The sequence below is a fragment of the Pseudopodoces humilis genome, chromosome 2 (assembly GCF_049639895.1).
Source record: "Pseudopodoces humilis isolate 2021_Gansu_Grassland_sample_001 chromosome 2, ASM4963989v1, whole genome shotgun sequence".
In the NCBI taxonomy this organism is placed as follows: domain Eukaryota; kingdom Metazoa; phylum Chordata; class Aves; order Passeriformes; family Paridae; genus Pseudopodoces; species Pseudopodoces humilis.
Genome location: NC_142201.1, coordinates 64,758,613 through 64,774,381, shown reverse-complemented (window position 1 = coordinate 64,774,381; position 15,769 = coordinate 64,758,613). Strand labels below are relative to the sequence as shown.

At 37.5% G+C, this 15,769-nt stretch overlaps 1 long non-coding RNA gene across 1 annotated transcript; it reads left to right on the top strand.

Annotated features, from left to right (window-relative positions):
- Positions 1–1,293: 1,293 nt before the first annotated feature.
- On the top strand, positions 1,294–8,341 carry LOC148184867 (uncharacterized). Its single transcript, XR_015771785.1, has 3 exons — positions 1,294–1,423; positions 4,493–4,609; positions 8,216–8,341. It is a non-coding gene; the product is annotated as an uncharacterized LOC148184867 (long non-coding RNA).
- The last annotated feature ends 7,428 nt before the right edge of the window (positions 8,342–15,769 follow it).

Genomic DNA, 15,769 nt, shown 5'->3' with positions numbered 1-15,769 from the left:
GCCTCACTCTGCTTAGAGTTCAGAAAGTCTGATCCATATTCCTCCAAATTTTTGGTTACAATTTTTTTTTACTTTTACTGTCATAAATCCATGAAATTAATTTAAATTACTTTAAAAGTATTAATTTTGTGTTAATAAATAAATGAAAAATAAGAGACATCTGTTTCCCAAACTGATTTTAGGGAAGAAAGCTGAAGCGGGAAAAACAAATCTTTACTTTTTCTTAAGACTGCTCTCATACATTTTCCTCTAATACAAATAAAAAAAATTACACATAAAAAGATCAAATATCACTTTTCTTAGAGAAAGAGACATGATTGGAAATGTTCTTTCCCTTTTAGAAATGAGAGGAAAAATTAAATAGTAGTTAATGAAAAAAATACAAAAAGTTGCATTAGACAAATAGCACTAACCATTGTCTGTGATAATTTTTTTTAAAATGATACTGTTAGAAAAGCTTTGCTGCCTGTTAAATTCATTACAATGAAACTTCTGTGACTCTTAAAACACCATTTTACATATCTTTTACTTGAACATGGATGCACATTACTGTTGCTCATTTCAGCAGTAAAACATTTTCTCAGGTGTGTTGGTCAAGCAAGTGCCAAAAGACATCATGTGGGGAAAAATTCGGGTAAGCATGTCTCCTGACATTTTTTAAACCTCAAAATTCCCGTTGAAGGAAGTACAGGCATAGGTGGTAGTGGGCATCCTATAAGAATGAAATTATGTTGTTGAAACATAAGTCATTGCCTTAAAATAAAAAGTTACTGGTTACATTTCCCTTTTTTCAGTTCTTTCTGTTGAAGCAAATTTTTACTGCAACATTATTATTTTTCTAAAGTAGAAAGAAAGAAAGAAAGAAAGGTCTGTTTCACGTCTGTAATGGGATTAAATTTGCTTACGTGTCTGAAAAAACTTTGTGTCTTAAGTAGCTATGTACCCATATTTCTTAAAGAAAAGGAAATCCATTAATTGAAGACACATTTCACTAATACTGCATTTAACTTGAAATCTAGCTTATATGTGAATGAAGGAAATATTTTTTCCTCTACTATTCAGACTTTACCCTGAAGCTGTAGCCAGAATATTTGCTCTCAGTTAGGAGTAAGTTCAGCTGAAGCCTGTGACTTCTGAAACTGTGTGTTGGTGACTTAGGACAAATGTAGAGTAGCAAGCAGGTCACAGCTGAAAGCAAGTAAGCTAACCTCATCATCAGTGGATAGCTACCCACACCTTCTGACAGCAAGGATTCAAGCTAAAACTGAAGACAGGAAATCCTCTGTGATTTAGAATTTATCAAGTGGCAGGTGGCTGAATTTGGAAAGCTCTGGATTTTAAAGCTTGAGCTTACCGGTCATTAGTTTTAGTTTTCAAATGCTGTCATTCCTTGACAAACCACCCAAGTTAGTACTGAACTAAGGTATGTAACTATATTATAGTATTGATTTGGCTTTGGGGAATGTCAGCTCCAGGATTCACAGGGAAGGTTCATATCAAATTTCTGTCTGGCTGCAGATACATATAGAAGATATAGTGAGAGAGAGCACCGTATTTGAGTTAAAGGCAGTAGTAATGATTACAAATAGAAAAGGTAAGGAAAAGATCCAGGCAGTTGCATTTGCTGTCACAGATTATTTCTTCCTCAGCAGCATGAAAATATTTAGGAAACCTCTTGAAAGGGAGAGTAATTAAAACATGAATGTTAAAGAGGAGTATTGTAAAGAGCAATGCACATTTTCCGGAGTTGTATGTGCCAGACTAATCTGATAACTTTCTCTGATGTGAGAGTTTATTTTCTAGGCAAGAAAATGTGCAAGATTTTATCTGTCTGTATTTCTTCAACACTTTAGAATAGGGTGTTTCTTGAAAAATTACTAGTTAGGTAGAAATAAAGTGGATAAGCACGGGAATTTTGAGATAGGGGATGAGCTGGCTGAAGAGAAGATAATCATAAAGCATTTTGAGATTTCAAGGCCACTTTCTCGTGGCTCACCTTTCACTGTTTCCATTGGCAAACAGATGTTAGAACACTCATATGCAGGAGACGTATTCCTTGTAAAAGGATTCATTGGGAGGATGTCAAAACTGCAACATCTGGAAAGAAGCCATGGCTAAGTTCACATGCACAGAAACCAGTAACAAGAATTTCTAATGTGGGAGTTTGAAAGTTATCAGAGTACAGTAAAGGGTTCAAATGTGCAATGATCTACCAGAAACTTCTGACTTAGTCATGTATCACTAAGATGCACGAAGCAGATGTTAATGTCATGCGCTGTGTAGCACTAAGAAGGACGCATTTCATGTCCTGTGGTCCCGTCTGGCTAATGTCTTTTAAAGTAAATGAGGTTAAATTATAACAGTTTAGCAAAGGGCCATTAGTGCTACTGGAGGCATGGACAGCCTGTGCAGGGAGTACACAAAATAACTTCTCTTATATGGGAGCACTAAGGCAGGAATGGGACAGAGCTGTTCTTCATAGAAACTAAGGTGGGGTCTTTCAACTACATGAGTTGAGGGAGGAGGTTCTGTGACAGCCTTCTAATGCAATAAAAGGAGGCAATAACTGTCTGCTTGCAAAGTGATACTCTACAGACTCCTCAAAGGTCCTGAGCAACACTGCTCTGTGATGCTCCATGAGGCTGAATTCGGCCTCAATTTACAGCATTTCCCCATGCCTTTTACTCCAAATCTTCCTCAGATTTCGGTGCAGGTTTTTTGATCTGTGGTATCAAAGTTTAAAAACCATTTCCATTAATTGGAGTCATCCACTAGTGAGAAAATGGAATTTCTAAAACCCTTTCCAGCATTTTGCTAAATCTTTTCCTGAATAATAATTTCCATTTTTTTTTCCTAAGGCTCTTAAAAAAGCCAGTACAGAAACAGGCCTGATAATAATTAGGGAATTAGCAGAGTGCTACCTGAGGACTTGCAGGCTTGCACAAAACAATGAAAAATATTTACAAGTTAATGTTGGGCTTGGGAAGATATGTCTTCAAATTTTGAATTAAAAAAAGAGAAATGTGAAGAAGACGGTGCTTTTTAAAAATACTTAGAAGGCAGCTTCTGAACGGAAAAGGGGGCTAAAAATAATCACAGCTATTAGAATGAACTGGAGCTCCTTCAATATTTTCTTTATAAAACAGTGTTTGAATAATCTTTTGAAGTAACAATATAAAACATTGATCTATTTTAATCCTTTGTAGGAAAGATAGAAACATAATACCGCTTTTGAAATCTCACATTTAACTTACCCAGATAGTCCAGCAAATACTGAATGACAGCTCATGTTCACTAAATTCAAAACTATGAAATTATAAATGTTTTTAACTTTTCCCCCAACATTTGCACATCCATGACTTTGCAGATCCAGTGTGGGAATGTCCTGAGCAAAATATGTCCCTGAACTTTCAGTCTATGAGATGCTATGACTTTCCTCAGTGCTAAAAAAAACGTTATGGAAGCGAAGGGATTTTGACTTCAGCCTGTGGGAAAATGTTTAGTTTTGACATTTCAGCAACATCATTAAAACACAAAATGTTGCTTTTTTTTTTTTTTTCAAGATCCACAGATTGTATCAAGATCTGTTGACTGAGCATTGGAAATCTGGCAAATAGACATTGCTGAGGCATGTGGGACACACGTGCTTGTCACACTGTGCTATTACAGTGCTTCCTGTAGGGCTTTTGGTTTAGGTCAGCCCAAATCACCCAGGTAATCCAAAACTTGTGGTGTGAGAAACAGCATGGATCTAGTGACTTTTCCTGTTTGGGACAACCTTAACAATTCGTTCAGTTGTGATTCCATACCGCTGGAGTAGTGCCAATGCCAGGGATTGCTGATCATGTTCCATTTACTACTCTGGAAGTAGCAATTTTAATTTTTTATTGCTCTGTCAGCTAAAAGGCCTTTACACTTGCAATGGAATAAAGTTATAAGTCCTGTTTTCTGTAAGCAGGCAGAGTACCTTTTCCTCTGAATTCTGAGGAAACAAAGAATAAAATAAATTATTTAAATTAGCACCCAAGTACACAGTTAGAACCCCATCATCTCAACTGCATAAAGTTGCTGCAAATTAGAGGACCTTCACTAAATCACTGTAAATTGCACTGTCCTGCTGACTGCAATGGAAGTATTTCAACTAATATTATCCCAGGATCTGGATAACTCAAAGCATGTCATATATACACTTTTATAAACTTAATACAGGTAGTAAATGTTTAATTCTAAGTTTGAAAAGGTCTCATTTTGTTTGCATTCTTTTGTTTGGCAGTGAATGAGCCATAGATGCAGGTAGTTAACTGATGGGTGCCTGCAGGATACATTATGACACTGCAAAGCTGATGTCATCCACTGCTGGTTTAAATAATATTCACTGAATGTTGCTCTTTGCTAGTTTTACTTAATTTCTTTCTATGTATACTTTCTTGATTCATTGCAGTGTGAGTACACATGCAGGCAGGGACTAAAATGAATTAATTTTCTCTTTTAGGAGCTTTTGAACTCATATCAAGACTGAAATACCTGAAGGATTCTGTTTTGCTGGAAACTTTGTTCTGATAGCATACATGTGGCATGGGAATCACCCCCTCTCTCTTAGGATCTAAAGGTACAAACTGGTGAACAGTTAACATTTGTTTCTCCTGTTTTTGACACATACAGGAAAAGTAAGATATTTAGGTATTTCCTTCTTTTTTAAAACTCTAATTTTACTGCTTCTTTAAGCAACATTTATGAATTGGATTTTGAGATATTTTCAAGCACAAAAATCTATTTGGGACCTATGGTAAACAAATCTCAACTGTTCTCCAGTCTCTGTGCATCTGGTGTTTTGCCAGTTGCTTCGATGGGCCCAGAATCGACTTTTGCCTTACAGTTCACAGAACTGGGTAGACCAGAAGTCCTAGTATGACAAGCAAGCTGGTAGAAAACTTAATTTAAACAACAACTTCAATTCCTTTAACATGCGATAAAAAAAAGGTGAAATACCTTTATTTTCCTTTTTTGCCCATGTTTAGTACTGAATTGGGTAAAAGTTTGCTCTGTTTTCTGTCCAATAAGTCCTCAAAGTTGGGTACTGTGTTGTCTGTGTTATGTCCACTTTCTGCTCCTTCTCTCAGGAAATTGTCTCAGATTATTTGAGGTCTTATGAGCGAATTACAGCTCAGACTAATGAATGTTTGTAAGAAGTCAGCCAAGAGATTGAAGTGATGGAAAAAATTTTGACGCTCACGATGTTCTCTGTGAGAAGAAAGGGAATAAATCCATACAGTTTCAAGATGCTGTCTACTGATGGCAGTTTCATGAGGGAGCAACATTTTGTATAAAATGAAATCTACCGGGGGCTGTGTCCATGGTGTGCTATTGGACTTCAGTTCTCATTGTCCATATAATTCCTAGGCTGGTTTAAGAATAATCTGACAAAAAAACCCAAAACAAACCCAAGGGTTTTTTTGTTTTGACCTGGATAATTTTCCCAGCCTGAGTCACCAAGCAGCTGCATGGGCCATTGCAGCAATACAGAAGCAGCTGCAGGGCAGACATGAGTGAGGCGGGGGAAAGAGGGAGGAGGAACCCGGGAGCAATAAAGCATGTACTGCTGTTGAGTAGAGTTTTCCTAGGAAGGGAAAGGAATGTGTGCCTGGAAGGGCCTGGCAGGATACACTCTCACCTGACATGGCCTGGAAGCCTGTGTTTCCACTATTCAGTCCATAGTCCCCATTGACTACACTGAGAGCTTGTGCATCTCTTCCGTGGTGGACACCCTCATCAAAACAACTGCAGCAAAATTAGGAGGAGCCTGAATTTCATATTTAATGGTTAGAAAGCCACACTTGGATCTATAACCTAAATCTAAAGGTGGAACATGCTTTGACTTGTGGCCCTTCATTCTTGCTAGTATTAGTGGGCTGCAGTCGTATACTTTCAAATATGATACTACAAGGATTAGTAGAACAGTTAGGAAAGTTTTCTGTTAATCCTGGCCCCAGTTTCTTCATGCATTGTGTGGGTGCTGGAAAAGTATCCACCATTTGTACTCTGCTGCAAAAAGCTCAAAAAATGAAAAGCTCAAAGTGTCTAACAAGGAGACACACATACATGGGCAGAGCCATCTCTATACGGAATATCTCGAAAGTGAAGTGGCCTGTAAGGATCACTGAATCCATTATTTCGTCTTTCAACTTCAGCTCTTTTCTTTAGAAATTTTGATACTCCCCAGTGAGATTTGGAATATCTTCCAGCAGAAATCCAGTTTCAAGAAAACACAATGCTTTGCCGTATTGCAGTCAGCACTCAGTGAAAGAAGTTTGCTCCATATGCAGAGAGGAGGCTGTGAAGCTTAATTTGTGGTAGTGCCAATTACTTCATTTACTATCTTGAGTAAGGGGCAATGGTGACTAATTGCAACACACCAAATTCAGATTAAACATAAAGAAAAATGTTAATTTCAGGAGAGATGTAGAACCTCTGTTGGAGATTTTCAAGAACTTATACAAAGCTGTGACTGATCTGGCATGGTTTTAGCTCATCCCCCTTTAAGCAGGAGATTGGATTGTGCCATGCCTAGAGATCTCTTCCAGGCAACATTTCCATTGACCTGCACTATATTACTTCACTTCCAGTTGCCTGATTTCTCTGATAGTGTCTTTCAGTACCTGACATAATAATTTGTCTTAAAAATTTTGGAGATCTTGATGTTACTGCAGTCCATATGAATAAATATGGCATTTGGGAAAACATCCTGTAAATTCTACTCTATTGATCTAGCAGCTTTTTGATCTACACATGAGCTTTGGAAATTCAATTTGTACATTAAAATTTGTGTCCTGCCTTATTGCTGACATACGGTGTATCTGATATCCATGAGGTCTTCATCATGTTGAAGAATTGTAGTCTGTGGAAATAAATATGAGCATTTAAAAAAAAAATTCTGTCTGTAAGACCTTCCACCTAGAACACTTCTGTGGTGTTTTTCTTTACCCATGAGCTTTTGAAAAAAAATTTTCAAATACTATTTGCACGTTAAAATATTTGTACTTTGAAATCTACTATGCAAATAGTTCCTTTCATAAAATCAAGAAAATAGAATGTTAAATATGTACAGGAATAGTTGCCAGATGGCAACTCCAGAGCAACAGTCTGGAGCTACTAAATGGAAAACATTCTTCTTTATTAGTTCAAGGCAAAAATGTATCTGTTAGGCACAGCCCTAAGTCAGGTATTTAGCCATAAACCACCTCCAAGTTCCCTAAGAGACAGTCAGGAAATAACCTTTAATCCTATTGAGCTGAGACACGTCTGTGGTTAGTTTGAGAGAGAGATGTACCCTTCTCTCCTTCCTATTTCTGCAGTCTAAAGCACAGCACAGTTCCAGAGGATGGAGAAGTAATATCTCTGTCTATTTTGTCTCAAATTCTCTGGCTTTTTCTTCTAACTTATGGCACTCTTATATAAGAACAAGTTAGTAAAATTTTTCTTTTATTCCTCTTTCTTCTCTTGATTATTTTATACTAAAATTTCAATTGGCTACCCTGAAGCTGTATCAAGAGAAAGCAATGACATAGAAATAATCATGGCATTATTGAATTACTGTACATTTCTTTTAGATAAATATACATTTTATTAACATTAACCTGTTGTCAACCTTGTCAAATCATTATAAAATGTTCAAAACAGATCATGTGCCTTAGTAAAAAATGAAATATTCAGATATTTTTTTAAACCTTTTTAGATGGAGAAGATTTAAAATATTTTTTCAAAACCACAGATAATTTTTATGGTGCACCATATATTAACACAGATTTTTATAGCATGACTCACTAAAGAAAAATAATCAAAAACTGCCCTACCCAACTTGTGAACTACTGAGGACTGTTCACGCACTGTGGAATGCTTTATTGAAGAGATTGTTGCAAGTAACTGAGGCAGCACAAGTTTAATGATGTAGTTGATTATTTATACATGGTTACTTTTCAGTGAGATTAATAAATAAATAAATAAAAACATTACCACACAAATTAATTTTAAGTTGTAATATTCCTTTGAGCAAATCAGTATTGCAGATTATTCAGTTTTCTTCTGAAATCAGCGGTTCATAAACCCCTCCAAAGTGTCTATTTTGAAATTAGAGATTAGCTTGCCTTCTCTGAAGGCTCATCTAATTTCTTTCTCTTAAGAGGAGTATTATTACTTTTCCCCTCCCTTTTTTTTTCAGAGCTACCTCCCAGCCATCTGTACCCTGCACTGTTGCCTGACATCATTCTGCACCAAAGACAGATTCTGCTTTTGCTAATCTTCATTAGGTTTTATCATCTGTAAAATTACCTCTAGATCTATAATTATTTTACAATGGGTATGCATTTATTAGAGCACTGAAATCAGACAAAATCAATCTGCTCTGAAGGCCATGTCTACATAGCAAATGAATGTGTGGTTGCAATTTGTGCTAGCTTTAATCAAATATACCCAGGAAAAAAATATAACAGCTCAGGTTTCAGCATGGACTAACATCCCAATGGGCTTGGATTGACTCTGCAAGTATCCTTGGCTACAGGCTATATTCATGTATTGCAGAAACCTGGGCAGTATGAATTTAATGCATTGCTAAGCCTCAAACACCAATGGCCAATCAAGTTGACAAGCTAGAACAGGATGTGGCTGGATGGGGGGGCTGAACAGAGGCACGGCAGAGCCTTTTTGGGGCCAGCTTCTCTTTTCCGGCAAATGGTGACTGCACAACATAAAGGACTGTGCGAGTGCAGAAGTGGGGTCAAGAAGTGGGCATGCAATGTACACTGGAAGTCAATCCAGTAGAGAGGGATCAACACCACCAGAAGACAATCAAAGGCCCATGGCCCATGAAAAGTAAGGCTGAGAAGAATGGACTGTTCATGTTCATTCATTTACATGAAGAGCAAGAAACCTAATCCCAAGAGAGGGAAAACTTGTCCCCAGGACCCTGGACACCCTGAATCAACTGAATCATTGGACCCAGGACGGGTGATCTTTTTTCCTCTCCTATCTGATATCTCCTTCATGCTCTGCTTCTTGCCTCTAATTTTGTATTTTTATTTCTCTTACTATTAGAAGACAGGCACAAAACATATACCAATTTCCATGCCAAGTGTGTAGTTTTTTAATAAAACTTAGTGCACTTGTTTTTTTTTTTCCCCTTTTTGGCTTTTACCATTCTTTTTTGACCACGGGTATCTATGCATCTTGGATGCTCCATTCTGTGTAGGAGTGGGATGCAACATTTTTACTGGTTTCACAGGCAGAATACCATATCATCGTTTTCTTGCAGGGACATCCTTAACCTTAGAGTAGTACGGTTTTCATAAACTTAGAGAAATACTGCTTGTGGGTAAATGATGATATTCGCATACATTTGTAAAATTTCTGCCAGGTCATTTCCATAGAAGCTTCTCAGTACAATACTGGATGAGACAATGATTGAAGCACAAGTTAAAGAAAAGAGTAAAACACTTCTACAAATCTCTTTATTGCTACTTTACAAATAGGCAACTTAAATCAACTGATGAATACAAGTTGGTGTATGAAAAATTGTTTATCAGTTATCACTGATAAGCACTTTACCTGCTGATTGCCACTTTTGAGGGTTACTTTTCTGATTTACCTTCCTCCTTTTGAGCTTCCAGCCAGCTGAACCTTTTTCACACACCTCAGGTAGAAGTTTTCGCTCCAACACTTAGAAGACAGAGACATAAACAGTTTATTTACAAGCATGGTCTGAGAAGGGTAGTCAGGAATGGATGCAAATGTAAGCCTCCTTCAGGCATTTCTAGAAAGGGAATTCTGTTCAGGAGAAGGAAACCATCTTTTCCTTTTTAGCAATTCATTTCCATTCCCCTCTCCAGATGTTTATGTCCCTTGGGCTGAATATTGAATTGACAATCTGTGTGACTGAACTCAGAGTTGGCCGCCAACAAAATTCATTTGAGAGAAAGAAAAATAAATATTTGATTGGTCTTACAATGAAAAATAAATAGCCTTCCTGTGAAATGTGGGGACTGAGTATTCTTTCCAGTGGTTGTTCTCCAGAGTTTATTACCTTTGCACATTACAGTACAAAATCCTGCTAATTTCTAATCCTGGATGAAACGAAGTTTAGAAATCAGAGATTTGAATCTTTTGAGGTTGGCTAAACTATGGCAGTAGTAGTAAAAAAAAAACCCATGCATTTAATATTCAAATAAAACAGTGCTTCATTTATTTATTTAAATAAGGCTGCTAAATAAAGAGAACCAGGGATATGCATTTAGAATACATCTATCTAATTTGTGCCATATTAATTATTTTCACTGTACGAGTTTTTTTATTGGGATTACTAATTCAGTAGTAAAATAGAAATAGAGAAATACAAATAGAAATAGACAAATATTGTAAATAGAAAATCCTCACAAAGTTTCAACACAGGCAGTTGTCAACACTGACAGTAAAAAAGATTTTCTGCTGGCTTTTTTAGATATTCAAACATGAGGAAAATCTGTTGAGGACAAAGAAATGAAATTAGACAAAGTGGAACATTGGCATCACAACAAAGGCGATTAGCAGCCACAGATGGTACAGGGAGGTGAAAAAGGCTGGTGTACAATTGCTATATCACTTCTGTAAAAACTGAGTCCCAGGGCAGAGTGGTCTGCTCTGTGATTACACTCAAAAGGAACAGGAAGTCAGGAGGTGGTTTCACAATCCAGTTTAAAGTACATTCCCTGATACTGACTTCATGTTGTGGGACAGGCTGTTGTGGTCCCTGTGGCTTTATTCTAGCCCTTGTTTGTTTCCTCATGTCTTTGATGCTTTTGTCAGCAGCAAGTCTTGAGCTTGAGGATGTACCAAGTGAAAGGGTGCTGAGAAGCAGCAGCTCATGTGCTACTGGTACGGCTGAGACAGTAGCACTGTCCCTGGCCTTTTAAAGGTGGTCATGGACAGCAAGTCTGTTACAATACCCATATAAGTTCCAGGGCCTTTAGAGCAATGGAAGATTCAAATACATTAAGGAAACCTCTTGGCTCATCCTGGCGTAGATTTTCCAAACTGTCTTCTTAGCGTATTTATCTCTTAACTTTTGGTTTTAGGGCACACGGTTCAGAAAATAAAACTGATCTGGTTTGGTCTGCTGGTTGTGTTAAAGAAGGACCAGACAGGCCTTTGCTACTTCCATGAAATGGATTCCATGATCTCTGCAGATACTCTGCTACAGGGCTTTGCTCCCCTGAGAATTACAAAGTGATTTCCCAAATCCATCCTGTGGGTCTGATTGTCAGTAGAACTGGTGGGCATCCTTACAGTACCATTACTGCATCTTTCTTTTCTCCCTCCCCTTTCAGCTGCCCACTAGTTTGTCATTCTCTCCACAAAGGAAAAACCTAGTTCCTTCTCAGTTTTCTCATGCTTTGCTTTTTAGAAGAAATTAACCAATAATTTTCCTGAATATATTATTACTCCATACTTTTTAATGGGTCACAGAATCTGCCCTTTTTTTATAATTAGAAGATCATATTTCTTACTAATTTTTTTAAATGTTAGTGGCCTTTTGCATCCTCATCTGCCACTCCTCTGCCTAGCTGTGTATCTAATTCCTTCAATGTGTTTTCCACCCTCTCAGTTTGGTGTAACTGACCAACTTTCCAGAAATATTCTATTCTTTTCCTAGTATTTCAGGAAGTTAGTAAACAAACCCAGTAAATGTATTTATGGGGATCCTAAGAGAAATGCATCAAGCACTTCAGGAACAATCATGGCTATTGGCTCTGAGAATCACTCCTCAGACCTATGTACACCTTGTGATGATTTCCTTGGCTTGCATATGGAAATTCCACATTTCCTTGGCTTGCATATGGAAATTTCACCACAACAGTGTCAAAAGACTTATAGAGACATAAAGCCAAATAGTACCATGTGTTGGCTTTCCTTTACCATGCACCATGAGAGAGAGGAGAGTTATTTCAGTGGTTGAAAAGCATAATGGGAAATATGGTAGCATAATGTAATTATATATATTACACTCCTCTTGTTCTGTTTTTCCCTGTCATTAGAGGTCTGGGGGTGGATGTTGTCCACATTTCTTAGACATATGGTTTTATTTAGCTATGGTAAACCAATTTCAACTGGAGGGTGTATCTTCCTAATCAGGAGTAGCCTAATGCTATTGTCTAGGCTGTAGGAGAGGCCTTTATCCAGTTAATCCTTGTCGCTAATGGGAGGCTGCACATGATGCTATGAAAATTTGTCCAACAAACCTTCTGCAAATGAAATCATAAAAGGATTTCCATGCCATGAGTGCAGAACTAGGCAAAAATTCACCATGCAGTTTACAGTAAGAAAAAATAGAAAAGACCAAGAGCTGTCTGAGAGGATGGGAAGGCAGCATTGTTTCACAGTTGCAGCTCAGAAAAAATGAGCCTTTGAAGTGTTTGAAGCTACAGTAAATTTTCAACTGAAAGTTAATTTAAAAAGCCCCTGTCTATCATGGATAATCTTGTTTTCTCAATTGTCTACATTATCTACATTATTGTCAATTGTTTTCTCAAGTGCCTACATTATCTACATTATCCTTTCTTGGAAATAATCAGGATTTGCTGAAAGTGCTTCACACCAAAATTGGGACTTTGGGACAGCATTTTTTATTATTTTATATAAAAATTTCACTGAAATAATTGTGATGTGCAAATTTCTGTTGTTACATTGTTCATGATCCAAATATTTTACTGTATGTTTTCCTGCTTCCTCATTTGTCTCCTAAAGTGTTACAGCATCTCTACTATTCTCTTCAAGAAAAATAAAAAGACAGGTAATAATCCCAAAATCAGCAAAAAGGGGGTCATAAACCTTAAAATATTTTAAAATTATCCTAAATAGGATCACACTAATGTGTGAATATCTGCTAACTGTTCCAGAAGTACACTCATACACAGTGGTGCATGACAGAGATGAAAAGATGAAAATTTGGAGAAATCTTTTAGCCTATAAATAATATTAATTCCAGAAAATATTGCTATTTAGTGGCTATGACTGCAAAGACAATACAAATACAATTTCAGATATCATTATTATTATGGAAAGTAACATCACTTTACAGCAGTTTGGAATGGAGCATAAAATGGAAGCTAGGAACAGAGCTTGTGCCCCAAGGTTTTGATCCTCTTCTCCTGCTGCATCCCTTCCCTGAGAGCAGGGAGGCAATTCCCCAGGGGTTGAAGTGACAGCCTCTTTACCATTTTCTGAAGGGCAAACATGCCAACCTTCTGAATACCCTCCAAAGACTCCAAAGATTGCTAGGATTTTTGGACACTTGGACTTGTAGATATCATGTTGTCTCGTTTTATAGAGTGCTTTTCACCTAAGCTCTCCCCACCAGCAGCAGGGTGTCCTGGCACACTCAAAATCCCTGTACATGCTTGGCTGCATCTCTGGGTGCTTTGGACATGCCTGCATGGTGTGCAAGGCTGTGGCTGGGTAAACATAACCTGCCTCTGATCAGTGGGGTATTTCAGCCCAACAGGCCAGCTGGGCTTCAGGGAGACACTGGCACACACCAGCTCAACCCACACTGGATCTGGCCTGTATCCCAATATCCACTGTGCAACCAACAGGCCATTTTTTAATTCCACTAGATATAGTCTGAAATTCCTCTTAAAATAGGATGTGGGAAGCAAGCACAGTGCTGTTAGACATAAGATGTATCAAATCATAACACTTGAGTATGATTCAGTACCCAAAGCCATGAGCTATTCCATGTTTCTGCTTAGTATAAGCTGTCTGTCTGCGGGTTCCACCCACTTGCTGTAGTCACAGTGAAATCATTTTTTATTTACCCTTAATAATCTTTTTAAGAATATTCTTCTGGAATGTAATTCCTCAAACATGCACAGCATAAGGTTTTGGAATTTTTTAAATTAAAAAATGTTACTTCTTTAATATTACTAGGAGAACCTTTCTCATTAAAACTAAGTTGAACATTTCTTAGCTTTCCTTTATTAGGTATAAGTTTAAAATACAGACTCCCTCTGATTTCCCACTGGTATGTTGTCCCCAAAGCAATGCAAGTCCTCCAACAGGAAACAAATAAATCACAATTTAACCCAAGTACAGCCTGAAATCTGGTTTTGCTTTGCACAGCAAATATTGTGTTTCATTTATTTTTTCTGTCCTTTATATATTCTGGTAGTTTTTTTGTCTTTAACTGTACCCATATTTTAGTCTGTTGTTTCATATATGTATTTTACAGAAAATAACTATCAACAAAGATACCATTAAATCTCCAGAGCTTCCTTGTTTCTTTCTGCATCTGTTTTTGACTGTGACAACTTCTACAAGACCCATTAGTAATGTTCCATATTGTTTCAGTATCTTAATTTTACTTATATCCTATACAGTTATCAGGTCACTGCTTGTTGTTGCTGTTGTTTTCATTAGATACAGTTTCAGATGCAGGCATCTTTCTGCTCCATGAGGCTCACAATGTTGATCTATCCGATTTTAAAACCATCTGTATGCAGAGACGGACCTGTTTTTGGATGCACTCATAAAAGTAATAATTTCAAGCCTCTAAATGTCCAGGTACTGTCCAGAAGGAAACAGTCACTCTATAAACGTTCAAAATAATTTAAATTTTGTATCAGGGTTCTGCTTATCTCCCATTCTGTTGTAGTGTTGCTGCAGTTAAGCAATGGCAGCTGTTTGTGACATGTAATTATTCAATTTTATTATTTATTAAATATTGTGAAATTCAGAGATCGCATTAGACTACAAATTTTGACATACATCTAAGGAACTGGAATGTGTTTCCTGAAAATTTTATTTTCTGGATCTCATCAAAGCTTCCATAAATTTGTAAAACTGATAACATTCTGGGGTGTTGTGAGGTGACCTGACACTTCCTAGAGGCTGGATACCGTAGTGAAGAAGCAAGGTGACAAAATGTTGTCAGGGAAACTGAGGGTGCTTTGCCCTGGCATCTCTGCCTTACAAAATTCAATGAGAACTTTGGCCATAAAGCTTAGCATAATTACCTACAATGAGTATAACAGCTTCTTTTGAGGACATTGTATGGGGGTGGAAGATAACATACTTCTCTGTTTTAATGTGTGTGGAAGAGTTGCTGCTTGGCTATCACAGCACTTCTGTGGCAGTGGAGCCTGCCAAGGAAATGGAAAGAAGCAAGGGCACATTCCTACCACTAAATTCAATACCAATAAAAGGGAAATCCCTGTGACTGGGTATGAGAAAACCATGTAGGATTAATAAAATTAGTGTGCTATCTGAATATTGTATGTGAAAGAAACTGGGTTCACTTAATTAATAATTAAGTTTCACTTAATTTAAAAGTTTGTTATCTGTGTAGCTTGTGCATATGAATATTTTACTACTGTCTTGGGGTTTATGGAGCGGATTCCCAGATCCTTTTCAGTTCATAAATTAACACACTGGACTGAGTCCAAGCAAGTGCTCTGTCTGAGTTGAAGCCCAGTGCCTTTAGAGAGCACTCGTCAGCTTTCTGGCAGGCGCAATGTTGGTCTTGCACTGCAGTGCTTCCCAGGGTCACCGCTGCAGGGCAGATCACACAAATACACAAACCCATGCTTGCTTTTCTAAACAGAGACTTAAGCACAAGGGTACAGAATATTCTGTGTAATGACTCATGATTTATTCCCCCCTCCTCCTTCTTTGTTGAAAACTTAGTATTTTGCTACAAAGGCTTGAGAAGCTGCTGTGCTTGATGGGTATCAGGAGGAGCTGTGTAGAT